This window comes from Rousettus aegyptiacus, unplaced genomic scaffold (assembly GCF_014176215.1).
Source record: "Rousettus aegyptiacus isolate mRouAeg1 unplaced genomic scaffold, mRouAeg1.p scaffold_m13_p_5, whole genome shotgun sequence".
In the NCBI taxonomy this organism is placed as follows: domain Eukaryota; kingdom Metazoa; phylum Chordata; class Mammalia; order Chiroptera; family Pteropodidae; genus Rousettus; species Rousettus aegyptiacus.
In genome coordinates this window covers 67,586,430-67,608,770 of record NW_023416308.1, presented here as the reverse complement: position 1 = coordinate 67,608,770, position 22,341 = coordinate 67,586,430, and the positions used below count along the sequence as shown (strand labels likewise).

The following is a 22,341-nucleotide window of genomic DNA, read 5'->3' as shown; positions in this document are numbered from 1 at the left end:
AGGGGCAGTGAGAGGCCAAAGGAAATTACAAAGAGGAGTTAACACCCTAGCTAACTCTGGAGGATGACTGGGACTTTAATAACTAAAGCACGAGAAAAGGCATTTCTTTCCAAGGGAACACCATGGGCAAAAGTGAGAGTTAAATGGATAGTTTATGGAATTTGGGAATTGGTAGGCAGATTGGTTTCAGCTAGAATAGGTTAGAGACAGGAATTTCGTTTAACCAATGAAGGGACTTGAAATTTATTTGATAGGACTTGAAGAGAAACAGAAACAAAAGTGAGGTTAGAATACTAGAAAATTAATTATATTTTGGCATATAAGAAATATAAGACTGGTTTGAAAAGTACAGTGAATGAATGACATCCAATTGTACTATCTTTGTGTCCTTGGAAAGAGAAACTTAGAGGTAGAGGGAACTTGGAAAGCACCTGATAGATTCGATTTATTTTATAGATGGGAAAACTTTGGCCCAGAGAAAGATTACTTGTCCAAAGTCGTAAAACTTGACTATAATCTGGGTTCCTGAGTCCCAGTTCTGTACTCAGTTCCAAGAAAAGTTAGCACCTAACAGTGCGTGTTTCTCCTAACAGCTCTGTGAAGTATGTATTATGATCAACATTTTATACCAGCAGTTACTGAGGCTCAAATTGTATAACTTGTTTAAAATTATAGACCAAAAGCTTATCTCACTCAAGAACACATGGCCTTATGAACATATTGCTTTATTCTGCTATTGTTTCCACAGTATCTATCTAGTACAAGGTTCATAGACACCCAGCATAAATCAATCAAATATCATCCATTATTTATTATTCTCAATAAAGATCATATATACAGATTTTATGGATATAGACCAGTAAGAGACTACAGCAAGGAAAATAATTAAGAAAGTTACAAATTATCCATTTCAATATACACAAATTCTGAATACAGCTTTATTATTATTATCATTATTATTATTATTATTGTTGTTGTTATTATTATTGTAAGAGTTTTGCTTTGATCACTGGCTGCCACTGATAAATTAAACTCTTAGATTTTCAAAGCCTTCCATTTCAAACCAAAGGTAAATATTCAGCCAATAGATCCCTATGGGTAACATTTTATTTCTTGTAAAAGCATACAGATTTACTTCAGCTACAAAATAATTAGACTTTAAAACTGGAATATGACCAGAGTTCAAGTTTATAAATGTGCTAAGTAAAATTCATACATATATCTTCTTGCTCTAGCAAAATGCACAGGAAAGAGGGTACATCTGTAGCTGCTATCTTCCTCTCAAACTTGCCAATAATTCTACCTCATTTGGGCCAGAAGTATCAAAGTATAAGCAGTCAGAGAATAAGAGTGACTAGGTTATTAGCGGTAATGCTTTTGTTATGTAAGAAAATTTGCCTAATGAACAATTTATCTAAAATGCAAGCCCTCTGTGTGCGTGGTTTTATATCTCTTGAAGTACCCCCAAAATAAAATTAAACATATTCAAAATCATTATTGAACAGAAGTTTTGTAGACAGGCTAAAATTTCCTTTAAGTTTTCAAAGGGGGATAAATTAGAAGACACATAAGATATAAAATACTACAATTATCTACAAATGATGCAAATTTAATGAATACTTATTAAAAATATAAAATGACATCACAAATGATCTTAGACAACTAGGATAAAGTGTCTTTAAAACTCCCCAAAGATATTATAATAAGCAATTCAGTATAAAAGACTTTACATAGAAACGAACAATGGCCAGGCCACATATGACAATAGATTGTTGACCCAAAAACTGCATCAGCAATTCCAAATGACCAGGACTTGGTCAATGACTGACAGCTTCCCTATTTTTAGCCCCTGCTTCCAATGCAGGGCCAGAAAAAAAACAAATATTCTCCCCACACTAATCACACAGAATGCCCTGCACCTCTGGTTTCCCCATGTCAACAATCTTCACTCAGAGCAGATCTGAAGTCTTCTGGCTTTTCCACTATGAACTGTTACAGGGTTAGCACTAGGTTTTGCCCCCTTTATCCCAGTATAATTAATAGTAACCATTTCTATTTTCAAAAATGTCCTATTTGGAGGATAAATTACATGGGTACCCTGTATTTAGGCAAATTGTTCATTAGAGAAAAAAATTTACAGACAAACTGGTATTAAGTCACTTGACTTAAAGCAATGGCAGGTGACAATGAAAAGTGGACTGGGCCACTAAATAATTAAATTAGTCTGTTATCATAAAATCAGCCATCCAGTTAGGGGGAGAGGAGGGTCCTATCTACTGTATCTTTGATGGGATTTCTAGCTTTATTAAATGGAAGATGGGATTTTAAGAGGTGTCCTCTTTTCCCTCCAGTCATTCCTGCCACCCCTGCAAGATGATGCAAGAGTTGCCATAGCAAATACTTCTCCCACGCTGCTGGAAGACCTTCCCACTGCAGGCTAACTTCTGCTCTGTTTCCATTTCCTCTCCCTCTCTGCTACATAGTAAGTCACTCTTCGTCTAGATTTCAGAGTATAACTTTCTTTGAAAGCAATTTACTGTCTGCCTGCTTTTCTGCAACCTACTGTGCATTTCCAGAGATAAAACTTGATTACAGAGATATAGAAAAACGTGGCAGACATGTCCAAAGAAATCAAGGGCAAGGCTTGAATGAGTTAATTGAAAGCAAGAATTCTTCAGTTTGTTAATCTCAAATGTCCGGTTTTAAATGAACATATGAAGTTTTGTCATCTACCTATTCAGCTGATATAAATATATGGCATTTCCCTAAAGAGTAGCATGTTTTGAGGCAAACTAACATAGGCTCAAGGCTTCAAAGTCAGAAACACCTAGGCTTAAATCTGTAAGGTTCATAGTGGTAGTGTCCATTTCTCTTCTGCCCACCACTGTAAACTGAGTCTGTAACTTGACAGGTACAAAATACATATTTATTTCCTGAATGTCTGTCTTGGAATCTACCAGTTACAAATACTATGAACTTGGTAAGTTATGTCATTTCTCTGAGCCTCGATTTCCTCATGTGTAAAATATGAAAAACAAAGCTATGTTATAGGGATGCAATTTAAATTAAATAGGGAATGGAAAATACATTGCAGATGTCTGACATGTTATACATATTTGATAAATCATCACTGCTATTGTTCTTTTTTCTGTTGCTGTTACTTAAGAGGTCACATTCAAGAGGGCTATAATTCCAACAATATATACTGATTATTCACATGTGGTTGACTCTCAAATTAGACTACAACCTGCTTAACTGTCACTCACATTTATGCATTTTTAAAGTTTAGAGCATCTGCACTGTGCTAAGAATATTCTTGATCTATGCTAGATTTCATACTGCTTTTTCAATATTCTAACAACTCCTAATTATGAGAAGATTAATAAAAATCTTTTGGCTGTCTGTGGGTGTTACCTTATTCCAAACCCTAGTCAGAGCAAATATGGCTATTTCAGTCTCATTACTAGAAAAGTAAAATAAGGATATTTTGAAAATAGATATAACACAGATCTCCTGTTCTTTCTAACTTATACAGTGACAAAAATCGTGAATGACAAATAGACTTCCTAAAAGAGGGAGGCTAATTTAATATATTCATGCACATATGCAGATACACTATAAATATCTATAAATCTGTATGCATTCATTTAACAGAGTTATTGAGCACCTACTAATAGCTCTTTGTGCCAGATACTCTAGTAGGCATTGAGTATACAGAATGAACAAAGAAGATATCTTCCTTTCTTTGTGGAGTCAGTTTCTTTGCTTCTCTCTTGCTCCCTGTACTCATAAACACCCACACCCACACCCATACACACACACACTCCTACAAGCCCATATGCCTTTGTGTGTGTGAGTGTGTGTGTGTGTGTGTGTGTGTGTGTGTGTGTGTTTATAAATATGCCCCAGAGATAAGCCTATATGACATGAATTCTCAGAAAAGTTTGGGTGGGGCATAATTAATTGCATATTACTGAAAGAAAAGTGCTGTTTACCAACTTTGGGATATCACCTTCTTATGTGTTTAATTATTTACTTTAAATCTATTTTTATATTGCTGTGTTCTAGATATTATTTAAGGCAGATTCTACCAGATGACAATGAGCTCTCCATTTCTGTTTGGGTGGGGGAGGGGGTGAGGGCAAATAAGATGCTTCTATTTATACTGTAAGTCTTCATTACCATTAAGAAGAGCTCACCATGAGCTAGGAACCATATGGAGAGGTTTTTAAGGATTATCTCTAATTCTTACAACAAACTTACATGGTAAGAATTATCTCTATTTTAATATGAGAAATTATGTTTGCATGATCTAAAACCCATGATCACAGTATTAAAGAGTTTGAACTTCATAACTCTGAGTACGTGTTTAAGTTCAGGATAATAGTACTTTATAGTTTTTTTGTGAGGAGTAAATGAAATAGTAGACACTTGGTAAACATTTGCAAAGAAGATAGACCTCAATTAAGATTAGAAGCAAAAACAGAAATAAAATATCTGATTGGCTCTTTATTCTTCCCTGTTGGAGAAGACTGACCAGTATGTAATTTTTAGCTATGCATAAGTCCTCACATCTAGAAGTATGGCTTTGAAAGGTATATTATAACATAATGGTCTGTGATTCTTTTAGGTTACATATCTAAAACTTAAAAAATAATATGCAAATACATATGATTCATTTTGAAGAATGAATAAACATGCAGATTATTGTAAAATATAAATAGGCACTAAATTATTATATATATCAAAATCTACTTTTATTCTTCCTGCATTTAAAACATTATTAGTTATTACTACTTTATCTCTTGAAAACGCTTGGCTGAGCTTCACTTATTGGTAAACTAGTCATTAGTAAACTAGAAAATTAGAATTTAGGAAACTATAATTATAAATTTTCTCCTGCTTGTTTCTTGCCCATAGGTGGTAACCTTAAAAAGTTTGTAATGTGTCCTTTCGCAATAAACAATTTAATGATGAAAAGCTTCTTCTCTTCTTTCAGGGTAGCAATCCATTTGTGTTTACTTCTTCCTCAATGTACTTTTTCTTCAGTCATTAAGTATCCAGAAAAATCTAAGAAGTATAATGCATCACCATCTCTACTAGGTTTATTAGCAAGACCTTTTTCTCAGTTCTTCAGATTAAATGTAGAACTTCACTTAATTCCAAATTTCACCAAGAATTAAATGTTACAATGTAGTGTAAAATGGACTGAACACAAAGTCCAGGATTTGTGGCTAGGCCTCTATCTTCAGTTCTCTCAGATGTGAAATAAATAATGGGGGTTGGGAATAGAGACAAAAAATAGTTGATAATTTTTAAGATTCTTATCAAACACATGATTATATGTTTATATAGTAACAGCCCCGGATCCTCATGGCTTGAGGGTTATATAATCTACCCCACAACCTGAAACCAATTGGAATCTGAAAGTAATTTTCTCATTTGCCATTACAACCTATTCTAAATTTTAACATTAATAGACTCGGAGGCACTTCATGAACTGAGAGCCTTTCTACCCTCTCCAACTTTATTTCCTACCAGTCTCCTAAAGTGCTTTTAGTTCTAGGAAGTTAATCTCCTCACTTTATTCATTCCACTTTGTAAATTGGGTTTCATGAAACCTTTCCCACCTTTTTGTCTCTCCTGCTACTGTCTTTACTTTAGATCTTCATCATTTATTACTTGAACCATTACGATAATATCATATTGATCTTCCTGGTTGCACTTTCTTACCACTCTCTACATCTTTACGTTGACCCTACAATTACCTCTTTAAAGAAACAAATCTGCTCATTTTTTAGAGGTAAGATTTGGGGGGATTATATAGTGTTCTGTCATCAGTTATATCCCTCACCATTATTTCCCTCCACATTATTTTCTAGCTCTACCTTCTGCTAAGTATCTAATATAACAGTCATGATATAGTTTTCCATATGTGGTTCTCTCTTCCTAGAATATCCTTTCTGCCTTTTTATCTAGCCAACTCCTCATTCTTTCGCCACTATGCCATGCTGGGGGAGATATAGGGGATTAGCCAGAATAAATATGATTTATCTCTTGAGAAGCCTAATTTGAATCCCAGCTCATCCATCCACATTTTAGCATTATAACCATGGACAATTTACTTAATCTCTCTGAATTTTATTTTCTTCATCAATAAAAAGGAAATAATGATCCCTAATTTGCAGAGCAGTTGTGAATAGTAAGTGGAATAATAAAAATTTAGCACCTGGCAGGTCATAGTCATTCTTCTATTCGTGTTCCATTCTAATTTACTTTCCACATTGCAGGCAATATGATCTCCCTAGAATACAGAACTAATCATATCATTCCTTTTCTTAAAACCCTTCAATGCTTTCCTAATTTTATAGCTTACAAGGTCTCTCTCGCTAGCCTAATATAGCTTTACTCCTCACCATTGCCCTTCTTCAATGCTATGCTCCAGCCAATTGAAATGCTTCAGGTTCCTCAACTTTACCAAGTTCTCTCTTATCTCTGAGCTTTAGCATATGCTATTCCCTCTTCTATGAACACACTCTTCTACCTGCCTCTCCATGTTTCCTTTATAAACTATTATCACATTTCTCTTTCTGCTTGATTTTATTGCCCTTCTTATGTCAGTCTTGGTCATTATGAATCTCCTATGTCCTACAAAGCTCTTATCTATAATCCTCTACCCACTCTAATCCTACCTTTTCTATAAGAACAACCTCAAGTCTCACCTAGGACCTCTGCATGGACCTCTGCTTTTCCTTTTATCTAGGAGCTTTTAGCAAATGGCCATGACACAGTTTCTCCCATAATGAAATAGCAATATGAACAGGACTTAAGGAATAATAGTGAGGGAAGACATTTTAGAGGAGAAAAAGCTCTGACCTTGACATACCTTTATGCATTCAACAAATCTTCAGCATTTACTCTGTGCAAAGCCTTGTGCAGGGTTAATAAAGATATGTGCTTTATTGAGCAGAGGTTATGGGCAGAAATTAAGATTGACTAGGTTTGGATAGGACCTGATTACAGGTGGCCTTAACCCCACTAGACATTGGGGTGATGCTACTCTAAGCACTGGGACTCCTACTTGAACTTTGTGATGCTTTACTAATTTATCTTGTTTATTTTATGTTTCCTCATTAGGATCTTAGCTCAACATGGATTGAGATTTTTTTTTATCTTTTTCATCCACTGCCGCATCTCCATCACTTGAAACATTATCAAGCACAGGGTAGGCAATTAATAATATATGCTAGGCACTGTACTAAGCCCATCTGCCATAGTACATAAGAATTTATTAGTTGATATGTTTGCCTTTTCCACCAGATAAGAGTTTGGAAAACATTTTTTATATAGGGCCAGTTGGTAAATAGTTTTGCCTTTGTAGGCCACATGATCTTTGCTATAACTATTCAAGTCTACTTTCGAAGTATGATAAGAGTCATAGATAATGTGTAAATGAATGAGCATAGTTGTATTACAATAAAATTTTATTTATAAAAACAAATGACAGGCTAGATTTGGCTTATGGGCCATAGTTTATTGACCCTCATACGAGGCTATAGGCTTGAAGAGAGGAAAGTACTGTTTGCATTGCAGTATCTTTCCCAATGCCTAGTACTAATAACAGTACTCGATAGTAATATCTCTGAGTACTTACTTTGTCCCAGTCATTGTTCTAAATACTTTATGAGTATCAATATATTTAATCTTCATAACAACTCTTGGTCTTATTTATTATCCTTATTTCACAAATGAGTCAACTTTAGCCAAGGTAGGTCAAGTAACCTGCCAAAGTTACATGGCTGGTAAGTGGCAAAGCTGGAATTCTGATACTTGGACTCCAGAGTACATACTCTTAATTATAACACTATATAGCCACTAAACAAATGGGAATAAATTGATTTGACAGCCTCAAACAGAGGGTTCTAGACTTCCTGAAATAGGGCAGTGCTTCTCAAAATTGTTTAGGAAGCTGAACACTCAGAAGAACTAATACTATTAACATATTTAATTTCGTAAACCAGATTCAACAAAATTATCAACAAAAAATAAGACTGCGATATATGTGGATAAAAAGAATCGCAGATATAAATATCCCCAACCCTCCTACAAATGAAGCTGCCAAATGGAGCTTGATTGCTTCTGGAGTTTGTGAATATTTGCTACTTCTATAATTGTTTGGTCATCTGCCAGCTCTCTACTAGCTCACAGTAGTAGCAACTGCCAAAGACTCAAAAAATATTGATAGGAGAATAACTTATAAATGGGCACATTATATCCATTAGCTGATCTTTTATTTGCCAGTTGGTAAAATACACATTATTTGACCTTGGCAAAAATACACATTGGTACACTTGAAATATAATTCTGAGGTTCTGAAGAAGCACATCAGATGAAGTTTTAACAGGGAATGAAAGGAGGTGCATGTTTCCAGAAGATGAGGGGCCTGTGAGGAAGACCCTGACCACCACAGCTAGTCATCGGGCTGTGATTAAGGACCCCATGCAGCACCTAATTCCACCTGAATTAAGAACCATAAATCTGCATGGTTCTTCCAATTATGCTTGACAAATGCTTTTACAATCCCAGACACTTCACTTGAGGTTTCTTACACTCTAGCAATAATCTCAAGCAGAGCAAAATGCTGAACAGTGTTCTTGAAAATCAACATAGGTGAATGTTTGTACAGAAAGTTCAAATAGCAAGCTTTTCACAAGGGAGGCAATTCCGAATGGGGGGAAAAAAAAAAAAGCTCATACTTAGGGAGGATCTAATCTAAGCATTACGTTGGTATCTTAGCCCTGTTTTTACAGAAGACTGAAGCTCATTAACTATATGTAAATTATTCATAGATCTGCCAGTAGGAAACAAAACAGCTTAGGTATGAACCCAGGTCAAATCTGAACCAAAATGTATTAGACACCAATAATCACTGTCTTTTCCCTAGACCACCATGGACCTCGACCAACTTCACATGATAAACCTATGTCATAATCTTGCCTCTGTCTTCAACTTTCTAGGACATAATTTGGCTTTTCTGTGTTTCTAGCTCTTTGTTTCTAAAATGGAAATACTAACATTGCCCTTTGTTACTGTAGGCACTAGGTATGTACTAAAGGAGGAAACTTACCTCAGACAATCATAAAATCTCAGCCTAAAAAAAAGCTTTACAACACACATTGTCCAACCAATGGATAAAAATATGAGGACTAAATAGGAAATTTAATTCACCTGAGGTAACAGAAAACACATTACCATATGAAATTTATGATCCTAAAATAGTAAAATTTCAAAAGCTGGTTTTGCTTGAAAATTTGTAAGGCGATAGTCTTCAGAAAGGTAAAGTCTAAAATCAGTTGCATTTCAAACCAGTGGCTCAAGAAAATAAGAGATCTTTTTCATGTATATTTAAATCAGAGTTCAGATATAAATTTTCTTTTTTCAAATATATAAACAGTAAACATTTATTAAATGTTCACTAGGTGAACAACACTATCCTAAGCTCTTCATATGAACCAATCAATTTTACCCTCACAATAACTCTATGAGAAAGATACAAATATGATTTCTCTGTTATAGAGGAAGAACATGAAGACAGAAAATTAAGTACTTTCCCAAGCTCAGATAGTACAAGATTCAAGTCTAGTCTTGCTAGCTCCAGGATTTGTGCTTTTAACCACTGCACTTATATTATCTCAATACACTACTGCATGGCCTCAGTATATTTTGCTATATCATTAAATGATTGCTAATTATAACTTATGGTTGTAAATTGCATTCACTTTCTTACCTCATTTATTAGCATCTATACACAATTTAGTCTACATTATACGTGATATTTAAAAATAAAACATTGCTTTATAGAACAAAACAGCGCATTTATGGTCCATTTTCCAGTACTTTGTATAGGTCCACCTCACTTTTATTCTGAGCTTGTTTCCTCAGCTTTAGAAGGCTGAGGCCAATTCCTTTGAAGTCCAACTCAAATGCTACCTCCTCTTTGAGATCTCCTCACCCTCTCAGGCAAAATGGGTCACTCTCTCCTCTGTATTCCCAGGGAATTGTTTTCTTTTCTTACATCAAGTTGTTTACATAGTTACTGCCCACATCAGAAACCAGTCTTAGTCCCTTGCATGTAGCATCAGGACTGACAGAAAGCTGGTGTTCTTCCCTTCAATAAGTGAATGTAAACATTTTTAAGTTACAAAAAAAATATGTAGAAATTACTCATTGAGACCTATCTTATCATGGTATGACTGCTGTGGCCATTTCTGGAAAGCCATATATCAGCCAGCAAAACTATACTCACTGGACTTTGATCCCTTAATTTCCTAAGTGGAGCCATGGACCCTAGATAATGCGCTTGTGCACAGGAAGGTAGTAGAGTACAGCAGGCTTTAAAAGGAGATAGATCTGTGCTTGAATTCCAATTGGCTACCTAGTAGATGTGGGATGTTAGGATACTAGTAGTACACTTATTACTGGAGTTTTATAAAAAATAAATGAAAAATTCCATAATTTGCTTAATATTGTATTTAAAGTAGAGTATATTCAAAACATATTAGTAGTTATTAATTTAGGACTGCTTTTTGGAAAAATTATGCTTTGGGTACCTTTCCTGGCCTTTTATTCATCTCTCCTGCCCCATTACAGCAAGTTCTAATCCTCCATTCCCAAGTCCAAGTTTATGAATCATTCAAAGAACCCATATGAACAAACTCTAGAGAGGGGTGGTGGTTGCAGAGTCCTCAAATTACCTCCTACAGGAAAATGTTTATATTATTTACATGTAAGACCAGCTCTGTGATCATGTAATAACACTTGCTGATTATAGAATCCCACATGAACCCACAGCATTTATTTAGCATAGTTAGTTAAAACTCTTTCTTGGAACTTAGGGTTTCCAAATTTGTCTCTGTGTTGTTTGTGCTTGGCTCCAGCAAAAGGCTAAGCAAACATTAAGCTAATAAGCTGTGATCTTTCAATCACCATTATTTCTAGTCCTCAAAGTGAGCTCAGTATGCAGCCAGAAAGACACAGATGTTCCGTGGAGGAAGTAGAAACTCCATGTCAATAAAACATGGAGTGAACTCTAGTGAGAGTCCTTTTTTACATGTTCTAGTTGGCATTTTGATCTAAGTGTCTTTAAATGGCCCTATCTTGCCTACAAGATTCCAGTGGCCAATACCTAGGTTTCTCTAGGTGTGGTATTCTTAGTTACAGAATTAGTATACTGTTTGTTGACTACACATTTTGACAATTACCAAAAGACATCCATCATCCTGATAGTTGATGACATACCCAAGTTCTAAGCACTAGTCTCCAAGATGACTTTGCTTGACGAACCTATATTGGATTTCAGTTTGAACAAAATGTGCTTCTTTAGGTGTGTTTTCAATATTTGACCTTTGGCAAGCACTACAAGTAAAAGACACCTACTTACCATGCTGGCTCCTATTTCTAAGCCTGGCTTGTCACACAGATCCCCATTAGACACAAAATTATATAGAGATTAAATTTGCTTAAATGCTCAGGAACTTTTGCTTTACAATTGTAAATGATAGATTCTAAACAAATCAAGGGTCTATTTCTATTCCTAGGGTTTCCATGGGCTTGGTGGCTTTATACAGAATCTTAATGGTGATTGTTTTTGGATAATATTCCCTCTCAGGCATCTAAAAATTCTCTATAATATTAAAACTCTCCACAGAAGAATTCAAGGCAGTAAATGTGTAATAACTACTTAATATTCATCTAGATGTACTAGAAGAGGATTTAGAGAAAAAATATAAAACAGGGCCCTGCCATTTAACAGCATATAATTTAATTGGATGAAAGGACATGCATCTATAGTACTTTGCAAACACATCCTAGAGCACTTATATTTAATTGTAATTATTTGTCTTTGCATCTGTTTCTCCAAGAAGACTATGAATTATTGAGTACACAATCTAGGTCTTTTTCTCTGCAGATTCCTCAAGCTTACACAGAGCCAGGTACCATATTTATTAAAGGAATAGAAACATGATTATAAGATCTATAGTAATATGGTATAAATAAGAGTTAAAAAATAATACATGTTATGGATGTTCAGAGCAGGGAGATGGTAATATTACTTAGTGGTCCCAGAAAGGAACACAGAAAAAGAACTTGATCAACACGTGGAAGAAATCCTTATGTACATAGAAGGATATTGGGAGGATATCTTCTTGAATATGAAAGAAAGAGAGCGGAAGAAGGAATGTGGATCATTAAAGTATTATTTACAATAGTCAAGACATGGGAAGCAACCTAGGAAAATGTGGAATGTACAATGGAATTTCATTCAGCCATAAAAGAAGGAAATCTTGCCATTTGTTACAACATGGAAGGATCTTGAAAACATTACACTAACTAAAATAAGTTAGACAAAGATAAATATTTTATGATCTCACTTCTATGTAGAATCTAAAACAAACAAACAAAACTGAACTCACAGATAACAGAGAACAGATACATTGGTGGTTGCCAGAGGTGGGGTTGGGGAAGGGAATGGATGAAGTGATCAAAGGTGTAAATTTCCAGTTATAAAATAAGTAAGTCAAAAGGATGTAAGGCACAGCATGGTGACTACAGTTAATTACACTATATTGAGTATTTAAAAGTTGCTGAGAGAAATCTTAAAAGTTCTCATCATAAGAAAAATAATTTAATAACTATGTGATAAAAGTTAACTAAACTTATTGTGGTGATCGTTTTCAATACATACAAATATTAAATCATTATGCTGTATACTTGAAAAAATGATATATGTCAATTATATCTCAATTATAAAAAAACCTAAGTAGAATAAAGTCAACTAAATTACATAAAAAGCATTGGAGAAATGTATGTAGACAATGAGAAGGAAGAGACTAGCTAAACAAAGTTTCACAAAGGAGTGTGTTTAAAGATTGATCTATAGAAGTGGTAATTCTGAAACATTACAAGGGGAAAGAATAAGAATAAACATTTACTGAGAGCAAAGTGAGAACTTAAATCCCATTTTATTTGACTCTATGCTCTTTTTGTTTTCCCATCATGTGTTCTAACCTCTCAGAAACCTGATAGGTCTTTCTCTGAGGTCCTACACATTATGAATCCTCCTGGTATGCTACAAATCCTGCATCCTCCCAACCAAAATCAAGACATTTTCAGTATTAGTTTTTTTTTCACCAGAGAGATTAACTTAATTTTCTCTAAATTCAAGGTCTCCTTACAATTAAATATAATCTTCTCATTTATTTCTCTAACCAAATGTCAATTCTTTTAACATTTCTTCAAAGGATACATCCTTGGATTTTTCATCCATTATCTCTTCATTTTACTCCAAGAAAAGAAGAGCCTATAGTAAATACTGACTTGTTGATTATGAAAATGTTAACTAGAATAATGACAACAGTGTCAAGTTCCTCATTGTTTACAAACCTTGTAGAATTCCAGAAAGTATAATACTCAGAAGCTAAAGGTTGATAAATACAGTCCTCTAACAATTGGAGGCTTCTCTTAGGTCATATATAACTAGCAACATTCAATATTTATAAAGCAGTGTGTCCCTCCTTGAGAATTTGCTGTTTCTTTGGTGAAAGATATATTGAAATGGGGCTTTGGGCAACATCAAGGAGAGCAGGCTCAGATTCTATGGTTTCTTAATTGGCTGGAGGTGAGTAAAGCCTTTTTATAGGACTTCTGTGGTGTTCTGCTTGGTAGGTGCCTGTCACACTATCTGCACAAGCTCAGATTAAAAGAATTTTCAGCATGGATATTTGAATAGAATGTATAATTGATAGCACAGGTGGGTAAAAATTCCAACAGCTGGGGTCTCACACCAATGTAGCTTATGCCTGCCCTTCCCACCTCACTAACCTATTGTGAAAGATGTTCGCAGTAAAAATTCATTGCGTAAATGTAAGGCAGAGTGATCAGCCCAGTCCAATGACTGAGTCCTAGCATCCCACACACAGTTCCAACCCTTCTCTTAGATCCAATTCACTCCTAGTTCTGGCTCTTGTATTTACACTCAAAATTCTAACCTAAAAATTTTGTATATACATATAGCTATATACACGTGTTCATGTATTTTTTCAGATGCTTCGTAAGTACTTGTTTGTTTATTCATTAATGTATTCATTCATCATCATTTATTAAACCCCTATCATGTGCCAAAAATGGTGTTAAATGATGAGGCTATACATGTTAATAAAAGAAATGGAAAATCTCTAAATATACCCCCCAAGCAATTTTTATTTAAAGGCAGCGTTTTTTTAAAACATTCTATAAATAAAAGCTAATCTCCACATCAGTAGGATCACTTGAGATAACACATGTGAGGTTTATAGACTACAAAGGCCTTGTATTTTCATCCTTGTATGTCTAACATCCTTAGCATAATACAAGGCAAGCATTTCAGTAAGTATCTGATAAGAAACACCACGCTGGGCTAGCACAGTGAAAGGTACATGGGGTGTGCTCTCTAAATATTCTTTCCTCCCATCCATAGAATTTTCTTTACAGAAATATATTTTAGAGTCATCTGTTTCAATATTCCTTACAGTATGGCAAAAAAAAAAAAAAAAAAGATAACAGCAGCAGTGATAACAAGTTGAAAGAATGTGGGAGGGATGGCCAAGAATTCTTCTATTTCTTTCTTTAATGATGATTTTTCAGAGAAAAATAATCTAGCAGTTGATAATTTATTTCCCCCAAAATACAAAGGAAGGGGGGAGTATTACCTATTGCAACTAAAATTTCTTGTCAAGTTCTAATCTTTAATAAACCCACAAGACTATCTTGGAATAGTTAGAAAGACTCATCATCTTTTATCCCTTACCTTCTAAATATCCTCTGTAGTAAATTTCAGTGATTCTCATAATTGTCTGCCACAGGACTCTAAAGGAGTATCTCAGGACCACTTCACAGCTGAAAGTCAAATCTCTAATTATCTTTCACAATGAAATAATTTCAGCATCTCATAAAATACAACTTTTTTGAAAGGCTTTAAGCACTGCCATGAAAAATAATGCACCACTGACATATTTAAAAGATGTGTCTATGGTAACATACTCCTATTATTGGAAACTTCTAACACCCACGTTAATTCTTGAGCATTCAGTCACAGAATCAAGTCAGAGGGAAACATATTTGTACCATATTGTGATTTGGAAGCAAAGACAAACATATATACTCTTTCACATGAAGCATTTTGACCATGGTCACATCAGAGTCAGAGCTGCAAGGGAGTAAAACCCTGGTAATAACCCATTTGCCCACTCTAGAGCCTGCTTCAGTAAGACCTCAGCAGAGGAGCTCTGATACCATTATCCATTAATTCTTACAGGAACAACCTAAATTATTATGGTAATCCTCTTTGCATTTAGATTAAAAATACATTTCTAGTAAAAGTAGAAAATGTAAATTTTAGAAAGACAGGAAAATGGCTGTAGTTAACAGCTTAATTTCACCTTGGAGACATACATTCAGATGATTCAGGTGAAGGCACACCGCACACGTATCTACACTTAACACAGTTTATAGCCCAAAGTAAATGCTCAATCAAAGGTGTCCATTATCATCCTTGTGATCACCTTCATTCCTGCAACTAAGCTGCTCAAAATGCAGGCAATTTAGCAGCAGAGAGTATCTAAACCAGAACAAATCTGGAAGCTCACCTAGTCTAGGGCCCCTAATTTTACAGAGGAAAAACTGGAAGATATTGCCTTGGTGAAGGTTAACTGGTAAGTTAATGGAAACTTTAAGAACCAGAACCTCTCTTCTTGTCACATCTCTAACCTGCATTAATTAAAAAATATCAATATCAATTTTGTAAAAAATATGCTTCCACTAACTCAAGCCAATTGTATTATCAGTGAAAGTTTTCTAGAATCATTCTTAATAGAAAACATATTAAATAAGGAAAAATTAAGAAAGCCTAATTTAATTTATTAATTTGTATTTTGAAGAAAAAAAATCAGCTTATAATATATTTGTTCATACTTTTCCTATGGCTTATATATAAAAAAATCCCCAGAAATGTGTGAGTGGAAATCATCTTTAAGACATCTTTGTCTTGCTCACTAAAATGAAATCCATGTACAACATTCAGGACAATTTGTAAATAACATCTGAACCTTGGCATCTTCATAGAATTTCTTCTGCTAAGGAGTAGTTGTACTTAGGTTAATTGAGTTTGATTCTGTTCCTGTTCTTCAGCAATATTCATTACTATAACTAAATTTTAATTAGTAAATGTATTAACAATGATGAAAAATAGTGTAAGTTAGTGTAAGCAATATAATTGGGTTCAATTTCATTTATTATCTACTCCATGTCCCCAAAATATTTATTTCCAATTACTAAATGAAATGGATATCCATAAGCACGCTTTCCTTAACAATGTGAGAAGCAAGTGAAAGACAAAACAACATTCCCTATGCCACGGTTCATTTAAGATGTTAGTGTTTTTTTTCCATTTAATAGTTATTGATTGAACATGAAATGTGCGGGCAGTAATTTAAGAATTTGAATGTATTTTACTGGAACTTACCTTATATATCATATAAGGTAAGATTATACCTATTTTGCAGATATAGAAATGGAGGCTCAGTTTAATAGTCAGTAGATGTATAAGTCTACTCCAAGTCTTTCAGATTTTAAAACTAGAGATTGGCATTTAAACCAAAAATAAAATAAAATATAACCCAATATATCATAAATACATATAAGAACAAAATATTATGGAAGCACATGCAGTGCAATTAATTCTCTAACGATAGTCAGAAAATTATTTTTATATCCATGTCCTCAGTTAACTCAATTTATAATTATTCTTGGAAAGAAACTTTGATGTGTACATTTTAGTATTAATACAGTAAAATTTGAGCATTCTGAATTATGTAAATAGATCATAAGATGCTTAAATCTTTCACAAGATTGACGTAATGCACCTACTACTGTTTGGCAAACCCTGCAAGTGTTTTCCCAGAACTTCCTGCATCACAGATTCTTAGGGAAAATGTTAAACTCAATTTTATTTACAGCAGTAAACGTGTTCAGGTGGGGCCCAGGGTCAGAGTTCTGCATCTCCCAAATGGTTTCTTTCGCAGTCCACATTTTTAAACTTTAGGAAAACCCGATATTGCTCAACTACTCATACTACCTGCCATCACATAATTTTGATATGACTATATGAGTAATTTTCCCCCTCCCCCATGACCTGTAAGATTCTATCTCCTTTAATTCTCTACCTCAACTATTAAGTCTCAGCAACACTGAATGACTAAGGTCTCCAAATATTCTATGCTATTCCAGGCTTCTGTGTTTGCATGTGTCCAGACTGCCCTTTACACACTTGTCTATTCATACCTGTCTTTCAAGTGTCAGTTGCTACCTCAAGTCTCACCATCCTTCAAATGTCAAATGCTACCTCTTCCATGAAGCCTTCCCTTCTTCACTTGAAATACTTAAATTCATATCTCCCAAATGTTCTCACAGGAAACTGCTGATATAGCAAATATATTTTATTTACTATATGTTTATTTGTCTCCTCCAGTCAGCTGTGAGTCCATTGAAGGTAGCAGCTATGCCCTTTCAAGTTTTGGAATTCTTAGTGTTACCTTTAACATATGGTAATTATTCAAAAAAAAAAAAAAGTGTTTGTTGAGTTAATTAAATGTGGAAATTCTAGGTAGGTAAGACATGTAGTGGATTTGTTTTCTTGCCGAAGGTTTTCAGAGACCTAAACTGCCTATGCTACATAAGTAGATACTAAATATTCTCTCTGGATTTCACCTTCAACTTGGTAAAGGTAAGATTATGCCATCATGGGGGAAGGAATACAACATCCTTACCCAACTAAAGGAAGAACAGAGCCTTGGTGAACACTAACTACAATATCTGGAGGCAGAGATTTGTGCTGAAATTAAATGACCCAGGTCAGGGTCACTCAAGTGCTATGAACAAGAAGTTGTCAGGACTGAAGGAATTTATAAGATTATTTAATTTGGAACTTCTCCATTTTTATCATCTGATAACTTCTGTTTCTCTACAGTGATTAAGCAAATCACTGAAAAGGCAAAACTGAGAAGTCAGGAAACTGAGCTGTTCCATTGCACAGCCAGGGCTGTGAGGGGATATATTTCAAATATTAAAGGTAGTCTCTCCACTTACTAACGTGAGGAAAACATACTGATAGTCTTGGATCTGCAGCATAAGAAAATAGGAGAGCATGAGTTGGGTTGGTGCCTAAGAGAGGGGCTCCTGTCTTAAACTTGGAAAGAAACATGGGAGATTTCTTATCCTCCTCCTGTCCCCATTTAACCTGTCTCAGGAAAGGCATGAATCTTGTAGATAAGGCAGACCTCATTTCAAATTCACTTAACTTTCCTAAATCTGTTTTCACATTAGTAAATGGGATAATATAGCTTCATTGCAGAAATGGGAGAAAGAAATATTAGCTTCATCATTCAATAAATGTTTAATAAACTAGAAATATATTAGGTATTTATTGATGAGGCACATGATAGGTATATGTTGTATACTATCTGCTAGCAACTGTAATATGTACTCTTCTTTCATCATACTTAGCTTAAAACTGGAAAAGGGAATATATATTAATAAAGATTAATATAAATTTAATATTCATATTATTTGTATATAATACAATATTAAATTAAATTAATAATTTTGCAATATATTAATATAAATAAAAATATATTTCACAACATGTGCATTAGCAGCAAGGCCCAGTATGTAATTCCGATAAAAACAAGGTGATTCTGATTGTAGCAGGGGGTAGGCCAAAGCCTGGTAGCTTAACTTTGTCCTCGTATCTCTCTCACATGATATGTTTCCTGAAGAACTGAAAACAGAACACAAGGAGTCATGAGGCCATGGTTTAAAACCAAATAAGAAGGAACAGACAGTTATTACTAAGGAGGGAAAAATATGACTTTAAGTAGTTCCTTTAAGTGATTAGTTGGAAAGTGTTCTGAAGGAAGGTTTGGAAAATGAATCTATCAGTAGCAAGAGGACCATCTGGAAGGCTATGGCGTACTCCTGGAATGTGGAGAAGAGGGATGTCATTGAGAATTGATTGGAAGATATTTTTAGAGAGACAAGTTTGGTGATAGACAGTATGCAGAGTTAGTTACAGTTTTATTCTGGGCCCAAAACTGGTCTTATCCATGATTTTTCTGAAGATTTCTGTGCCACATGTAAATGAAGGACATGAAGCTGGAAATTGGAAAGAACATTTCATTGCTAACATTTCATAGACTTTCTGTGATACATGGAAAAACCAGACAGAATTTAAAACATTCTGAAAATCTGGGGCAGAGAACCTTCAAAGATATAGAAGATAAAAGAGAAACTAAGGTTTCTGGCCTGGGAGACTGGAACTCAGCAGTTCAACTGAGAAGAAGAGGTTAATGGGTTGCCCCCGATCAGTCTTGCATATGACGAATCTGAGGTGATGGCAGGACCTACTGAACAAAATAGCCTATAGGCAGCTATAATTACAAAATGGAAAAACAGAACAAAAACATTCTTTTAAATAACTTCCAAAGGAATCAACAGATTATGAACAGGTTGCTTGCAATTCCAGCTCAATATTTTTAAGAGAGCAAAAACTCTGTTTTACTTTAGTATGCAAATTGCAAAATCTTGGACTGCACCTTGCTTTATAAATAATAAGGCAACTACAGGGAATACATCGTTAAAAGCAAGAATTGCAAATGTCACTTCGTAAATAAATATGCTAGTTGCCAGTGAAAAATTACTTACTGAGGAATGGACCATCCATAAGTCCTGAAAAGGCCAAAGAGGTTGCCAACGTAGCTCTGGTAGGAGAGACTAAAAACTAAACACAAAACGAATGGAGGTTGTTCTCTGGGGCAACTGTTGACAGATATATTCAAGCAGGAAACTCATACACAGAAATATTTTCCTTACAGCAAGAAAATGTGGCTGATAGAAGATATGTTGCTGTCCTATGGTTTAATTCTATTCCATTTCATAAAAAAGATGGACAAAAATTATATAGTTATTTCTCTCTAATTCTAGATGTGACAAATTATTCTTTAATAAATCTTACATGAAGAATTTATATACCTGCAGATAGTTAAGACCTAAAGTTAAGGAGTCAGATAATTTTGACTCCTTTCCAATGTTAGATTTTCATGATTGGAAAAATCCTCAAGGCAGTCCCCATAGACAGAAAATTTCATAACTTGGAAAAATTAAACAAGTTTATTTCTGCAATCATCAAACTCATTGTTTCAGTAGATCACATATAAACTGAATGGCTATGTTAAATTTAAATGGTATTCTCTGGAAAACAAGTTTTTAAAAGGTGCTGTTCTTCAGAATAAGCAATATCTTTGTTTTAGTGGAAAAATAGAAAAGCCAATAAATAACTATAATTATTATAAAATTATCAAAGAAGGAACTTTTAGGCAATCATGCTAAAGAATTAAGAAAAACATACACAAATATATGCATAGAAGTCTATAAAAAATTTATCTATGATAGCAAAATGTAAATATTCTAAAAGTCAAAAAAAAGAGAACCAATAAAAAGTCATGGATATCAATATATTTAAATGAAATACAGCCATTAAAATCATGTTTCTAGGATAAAATGATATAAGACAATAGTCATAATATCTAATGTATGTAATACTGTATTTGGCATAATATACATTTTAGTATCAGCATGTGTACACAGAAGAGGATGGAGGAGAAGCATATACTAAAATAACAACAGAGGTTATTTCTATATAGCAAAGTGGTTCTAAACTTTGGGGGATTGTTTCTCTTTGAGAATATGATGAAATCTTTGAACTCTTTGAAGGCTAATATACCTAAAGTTTGCCTAAAGAGTCAAGTTTTTATGGATCCTTTAAAGTCTGTTCATGAATTCTAACATGAGCCTTTAGGGGTAATAGTATTATGAAGATTTTTATTTTCGCTTCTATACTTATTTACATTAAAAATAATTTTATTGGAATTTATTCGTTAACAGAAATCAACTAAAATTTTTTAAAAAGACTGTTGTAGCATTTTATAAATGTTAAAATGCTTATAATTAATTTTCCCAGCTATATCTCAGTGGAGCCAGGAAGTTATTGTATCTCTTGTTTTATGTATGGGGGAAATAAGACAGAAAACAATTTTATGATTTATTCAAGGCCACCCACCACCTTAGTGGCAGCCTTGAGATTACAACACACTACTTTCTAGACTCTGATTAGCCTAGCGAGTTGCAATAACTAATAAATGTTATAATTTTAAAAGTATCGTCAACATTTCCAGGAACAGTTTTTTATCTTTAATGTTTAGTTCTTTGGGAAAAATGGTTCTCTGCTAGAGCAAGGCTTTGTTTTGTGTATAGAGAATATATACAATAATTACTTTGGTTGAAAGTCTCTCTATTTAAAGCCTGGAAATCAAAAAGTGAAAAACAACTTTATTCTTAACTTGCAAAAAAAAAAAAAAAAAGTGCAGATTGTTTTCCCTTCTTTGTTCTGATTCAATGCCAAATAGATTATCTGTAATACATTGATATAATTTTAGTTCATTAATAACAATTATTTAAGATTACTTAGTGAACACACAGGCATAGCCACCATCTAGCCAGGTTCAGAGAAGTCTAGGTAAGGGGTTGGGGCTGCTGCTAATCTCTGCTTCCTAGTACCAAATTATGTTTTATCTCCTCACCAAAAATTAAGACCCTCCCCCTCTTCTTTTTTTTTCTAATACTTTATGCAAGAAATATATAATGGGGAAATTCAGAGAAAAATCTCTCTGAAAATCTCTATCAATCACAAAAGCTTCAAGAATTTGAGACTCCACATGGAGGGAGTTAACTTTCTCTTTGTTCTGTAAGGAGCAGAGAGGAAATTGTCATCTCAAAAAATAGCAATAGCTTTATTTTTTTCTTGAGAGTCTAAAAAAAAAATCAGCTGTCTTAAGAAGAATACATTTTACATCATGCTGAAAAATTATATTTAATCAGATTCTGATGTACCAGTAGGAAATATGTCTTCTTTTTGTTCTCCCTTGCCAATACTAGGCATAACTGTAAAGTAGTTAAGAACAAATCTCACCAGTTTTTCTTTCAGAGATTTCTTCATCCCATCTGGACACCCTCCTTCCATTCCTTTCTCTTGTTTCCCTACCTTGAAGACCAATTCTCTTCAGATATTCAAGAGTTTCATCATCCTTTCACTCTTTCACTCATTCATCAATTTTTTATTGAGTGCTTCCTATTTCCTGATATTTAAATAGTTTCCTAACTTGCCCCAAAATAGTCTTTTCTATATTTGCACAT

General features: G+C 34.2%; 1 protein-coding gene across 9 annotated transcripts in view; it reads right to left on the bottom strand.

Annotated features, from left to right (window-relative positions):
- Positions 1–22,341, bottom strand: part of DLG2 (discs large MAGUK scaffold protein 2) — a 1,668,408-nt gene that overhangs the window by 1,195,358 nt on the left and 450,709 nt on the right. The gene's annotated exons all lie outside the window — the stretch shown is intronic.